The following is a 6,179-nucleotide window of genomic DNA, read 5'->3' as shown; positions in this document are numbered from 1 at the left end:
GTTCAAAATAAAAAATTGTGAAGATTTCTTTCCACATAGGGGTAAATGAATTTTAACAAGCTAGTGGAACCAACTAAGATTGAATGATAGGTTGTTGCTAAACGTCTTGGTATGATGTGGTACAAATAAGCCTTGTTTGAGATCTAATTAAATGTGGAGACATGAAAGGAATTAGGAATGATCCTATCTTAGATATGTTTCAAGAGTCAAATCAGAATAGACGATGCTCTCCTAAGATGGTAGATTCTCCTTTCAAAGATAAGAGCTTTAATGGATTTCTACACATGTTCAGGTAAAGAAAGCCAATCTTATCAGGGTTAAGAATTTATAGGGAAAGAAGGAATTGACACAGCTCGATGCTGATGAGAGTGCACATTAATACAAACAAGGAAAAGAATGAAGATTGCTTTTGTAGCCATCTATTTACAGATAAAGGAAACATGCATTTATACATAATACATGTCATTGCATCATACATCATTTCATACATACATGATAATTTTTTTCTCTCTCTCTTGATAATGTATGCAAATTTGTTTTGAGAACTTTTTGTTTCTCTTAAGATGTTTTCCTTAGAGATTTTTAGTATGGCTCTTTAGGAACATTTTTTAGGAAACCTAATATTGTTTCCTAGAATCAATCTTTAACTTTCTCGTGAAGAGAAGTTAATCTTTTTTATCCCTGACTCTTCAGTAGAGTCAATCTTTAACTTTCTCGTGAAGAGAAGTCAATCTTTGTTATTTCTGACTCCCCGGTAGAGTCAATCTTTGACTTTATCATAAAGAGAAGTCAACTTTTGTTATCCTTGACTTCTCAGTAGAGTCAATCTTTGATTTTCTCGTGAAGAGAAGTCAATCTTTTATTATTTCCCTACTCTTCAGTAGAGTCAATCTTTGACTTTATCGTGAAGACAAGTCTATTTTGTTATTCACTGACTCCTCAGTAGAGTCAATTCTTGACTTTCTCGTGAAGAGAAATCAACTTTTATTATTTCCCGACTCCTCAATAGAGTCAATCTTTGACTTTATCGTGAAGATAAGTCAACTTTGTTATTCTTTGACTCCTCATTAGAGTCAATTCTTGACTTCCTCTTGAAGAGAAGTCAACTTTTATTATTTCCCCGACTCCTCAATAGAGTCAATATTCTTGACTTCCTCGTGAAGAGAAATCAACTTTTATTATTCCTGACACCTCAGTAGAATCAATCATTGACTTCCTCATGAAGAGAAGTCAACTTCTATTATTCCTGACTCCTCAGTATAGTCAATCATTGACCTCATCGTGAAGAAAAGTCAACCCTATTATTTTCTGACTTCTTAATAGAGTCAATATTTGACTTCCTCGTGAAGAGAAGTCAACATTTGTTATTTTTTACTCCCCAGTAGAGTCAATTCTTGATTTCCTCGTGAAAAGAAGTCAATATTGCAGATTTGGTCTTCCTGGCAATGCATCGAATCAAATCAACTTCAAGTCTGATCTCCACGAAAGAGTAGTGGAACATGTTCTTCTTAACTTCAAATTTGGTCTCCAAGGAAGAGTAGTGGAAACAAATCAACCTCGAGTCTGATCTTCACGGAAGAGTAGTGGAACATATTCTTCTTATTTCAATCTCAGCCTTCACAAAAGAGTAATAAAGCAATGCAATCCAGCCTTCATAAAAGAGTAGTGAAGCAATGCAATCTTAGCCTTTACAGATGAGTAGTAAAAGCAATGCAATCCGGCCTTCATAGAAGAGTAGTGAAACAATGCAATCCAGCCTTCACAAAAAGTATTGAAACAAAGCAATCAAAGGCTTCACGGAAGAGTAGTGAAGCAAATCAAAATCAAGCCTTCACAGAAGAGTAGTGAAGCAAGATAAGATCAAGTTCGATCTCCACGGAAGAGTAATAGAACGTATTTCCCATCAAAACATTAAATAAATTGGACGAAAATTCCTTGTCATTTTGTCTTTGTTCTATTCTTGTTAACACAAAAATAAGTAAAGAGGGGAAACTATCAACAATCATTTTCATCCGAGTTTATGCATTTATATTATTATTATTATTACTATATTATTATAATACTATTATTATTATTATTATTACAGAACTCGAAGGCCCAAATAAAAAACATAAAGGCCCAATTACATTAAACCCGGAGTCCATTTTCCCAAAACAGGCCCAATAAATAAAACCCAAATAAGCAAACCCGGAGCCCATTTTACTAACCAAACCCGGATGCCCATTTACAACGAATTGAGTCAACCTATCAGTAGACCCGATCCAGACCCGAGAAGCCCAACCCAGTAGAACCCAACAACTAGGGTTTTTTCAGCTCATCTTCTTCAGCACCGCCAGCTCCCTACACCGTTGGTTCTGGAAAGATCCAACGGCACATATTGATTCAACAAAAACCCTAGGGTTTCATTACAACCCTAGGGGCTATTCCGGCTATCTCCTCCAAGTGTTCCACTCTGATGCTGCCACGCCACTACCGCCTCACCAGAAGACTCCAGAAGATAAAAGATAACCGCACACTTCATCAACCCTAGGGTGAGTTACCACCGTAGATCTAGTGACTCACCGAGTTTCATTATTGTGATCAGTCCAAGTGATGCACTCTGAGGCCTATAAAAAGCCTAGACTTACCTGTAAAGAATGACAACAATGAGAGACAGAGATAGAGAAACGAAACGGGAAACAATGAGAAAACGAAAGACAAAGAAAAAGAAAGTAAATAACAAAGGCAACTAACGGCAACAACCAAGAAATCACCAAGCATTAGCAAAGAAAAACGAGAGAAAAATAGATAAGACTTACCCACGACCGTCAGAGGCTTTAAACATTGTCGGAGAGTTGAAACTTCGAAAGATATCTCCTTAGATCTATGGATTTTGAGGAGTTTTTAGGACTAAAGGTACTCAGATTTGGGTTCAGGAGGAAAAAAGGAATTATTTAGTGTATTTTCCCAAATTTCGACCACCGACGGCGGCTATCAGCGACGGGATATGGCTACCGGCCAGTGACCAGCTTTCCCTCTGACGAGGGAATTTTAGAGAGAAGGGAGAGCTTCTCTCTCCTTAGAGAGAAGCAGAGAGAGAAATAGAAGCAAAAAGAAAGAAATGGGAGAACTTGGCCTAAAAGGCCGGTTAAGGGTTTATTTATACCCTTCCCAAAACTATGTTGTTTTGGGGAAGGGTGTTTGTGTAATACGACGATGAGAAAATCTCGTTTGTGGTCCCTATATGTTGTAAACTTTGCAATTTAGTCACTGAATTAGGTTTCTACGTATTTCAATTTAGTTTTCGCATTTTATTTTATTATGTTTTAGTCATTGTCTATGTATTTATATATTTATGGTAAATAGCATATTTAGTCTTTGTAATTTTAATAATTTATACTTTAACCTGTATAATTATTTATGGTTAAATTATACTAATAGTACCTAGATTTCATATTAATTAGAATCAGGACCATAAGTTTTATTATCTTACAATTTAATCCCTATAATTTTATTATAATTATTACATGTACTCGGGTTATATTATTTTATACAATAAATCATTAAATATCCCCTTAACTGATTAGGAATGTATTTTAAATGATTTATTGGTATAAAATAATATCTCTAATGTTTTTTTATGAGATAATAAATTAAATTAAATTCAAATTTGTAAATTTGTAAATTTTTACTACAAAGACATTAATTAATGAACAAATGTACAAATTTTGGGTGTTGTGGGGTGTTAATCCTTCACCACACGTAACCGACACCGGAACTCATTTTCTGATAAGTAGACCCTTTTTATGTTGTTTTAATAATATTTTTATAAATTTTATTAAAATAACCAAGCATTTTCGGTGACCAATCACACCTTGATAAATGATTGGTGGCAACTCCTCAAATTTGTGTTTTATCATATGTAAAAAGAAAAACACTTACTTTTTCGAAAAGAGATTTAGAAAATAACGACACTTGTTTTCGTCTGGCAAACACCGTCTCGACAATAATACTATAAAATTACAATTAAATTTGTATTGAAACTTAAACAATTCGACTCGACTTGATTTTTAAAAACTCAACTCAACTCAAAAAGAATTTTAAGTCAAGTTTAAATTATAAAATATGAATCGTTAACTTGGATAACTTAAATTTTAAGTAACTTCTCATTAATCACTTTTAATATTTTAACGGTTAATGGTTTGTTTGAATAGTATTATAATTAAATAATCATTTTGTATGTTTTAGAAGGAAAATGCTCTGTTTTGAAAACTGGACCGGACCGGCCGGTTCAACCGATTCAACCGGGAACTGTTGCTTAGTCCGGTTCAACCGGGAACCGATGCTTAGTCCGGTTCAATCTAAACAGGTTGAACCGCTATTAGTGAACCGGCCAGAACCGCTGAACCGTTCGAACCAGACCGGCTGAAAACCAGAAAAAACCGAGATTTTTGTTTTTTTTAAAAAAAAACTCGAACTTGAAAACTTTAAAAGTAAACTCAACTCAACTCAAACTCACAAGCTAAAAATTATCAAGTTCAACTCAAACTCGAAATATAATATTGAAACTTGAACTCAAAAAGGCTTGAACTCAAAAAAAAATTAGAAGCTCGATTGAAGCCTAAAATTCGAGCTTGATTAAAGTGAAAGAATATTTCACTCAATGTTCACCAAAAGGCTCCATGATTTTGAATGTCAAATTACCTCTATTATTTATAGAAGTTAGTTGTGATGTGCTTCTATGTTTCTTAGCAATGTGAGATTGTTTTGTTCTCATATTTTTACTTTTTAGACTTTTGGGATGCTCTTCTATGTTTCTTAGCCATGTGGGATTGTTTTTTAAAAAAAATTAAACCAAACAATATCATTTTGTTATGATTTTTTTAACCTCAAATTTATTTTTTAATTATAATTATATAATTATATTTATTATTTAATATGTTTTACCTTAAATATTATGTTGTAGTTAATTTAAATCATTTTGTTTCACTTGATTTTATGGTTTTTAACTTATATATGTTATGACTTGCTTTGAATATGACTTGTGATATAAAAAATTATTTTTTATTAAATATTTTTGGTATTTTTATTTAATTTTTTAAATAATTATGACATCGTCCGGTTCTTCCGACTTCGACCGATTGAACCAGTAAATCGGTAGCATGATCGATTCGCTAACCGAGGTTCTGAAAACCATGGGAAAATGAGTACACTAACAGCATTAGTATTGGAAAGCCAAACGCACTACAAAAGAAGGCCACGTGGAGAATGGATAAAATGCAGAGCCACTCGCATTTATTGAATAGGAAAGAGAGAGGGATAAAAAATGAGAAAATAACCTCAGTGATAAAAAATGCCTTATAATATACGATTTTAACCAACTTTTTTTGGATTTGCCAAAATGACCAACTAAATCGCAATGCGATCGATAATTCGCAACGCGATCTCCGGTATCACAAATCAGTTTCCAGATTCGTAACGCGAACTTCGACTATCGCATTGCGAACTTGGACTATCGCAATGCGAATATGTAAATCGCAATGCGATAGTCGACTATCGCAATGCGAATATGTAAATCGCAATGCGATAGTCGAAGTTCGCATTGCGATAGTCGACTATCGCATTGCGATTTACATATTCGCATTGCGATAGTCGAAGTTCGCGTTGCAATTTTTCAAATTCGTTGCGATAGTCGAAGTTCGCATTGCAATTTATTCCAAATTTTCTCTAAAAATATAGTATTCGCGCGGACGTGTCGAAGACACGTATTACCACGACCACGACCACGACCCGACCTGACCCGACCCGAGACGAGACGAACGCCGGTTGCGGCAGCGCGCGAGAGTCCCCCTTGTTCTCTATCACTCAACAAGGAAGTGGGAAAGCCAAGCTTTAAATACCATTCTCAATAGTGTTTCCAATACTATGTGGGATTGAGCATTACCAACACTTGTTCCCAATACTATGTGGGATTGAGCCTTAAATAGTGATATTATTTTTTAATGTTTTGCTTAAAATTGCAATAATCGCGATTGATTGTAGATTGACTTTTAATTATGACATATTTAATCGTATAATACAAATGCAATTGGTTGCTGATTCAGTTGTTTTAAGGTGCATGATTGTTAATTGTTTCCTGAATAATCACATTGTATTGGAAACAAGTGTTGGTAATGCTCAATCCCACATAGTATTAGAAA

This window comes from Hibiscus syriacus, unplaced genomic scaffold (assembly GCF_006381635.1).
Source record: "Hibiscus syriacus cultivar Baekdansim isolate YM2019G1 unplaced genomic scaffold, ASM638163v2 tig00111330_pilon, whole genome shotgun sequence".
In the NCBI taxonomy this organism is placed as follows: Eukaryota; Viridiplantae; Streptophyta; class Magnoliopsida; order Malvales; family Malvaceae; genus Hibiscus; species Hibiscus syriacus.
Note: the sequence above shows the minus strand (reverse complement) of the source record.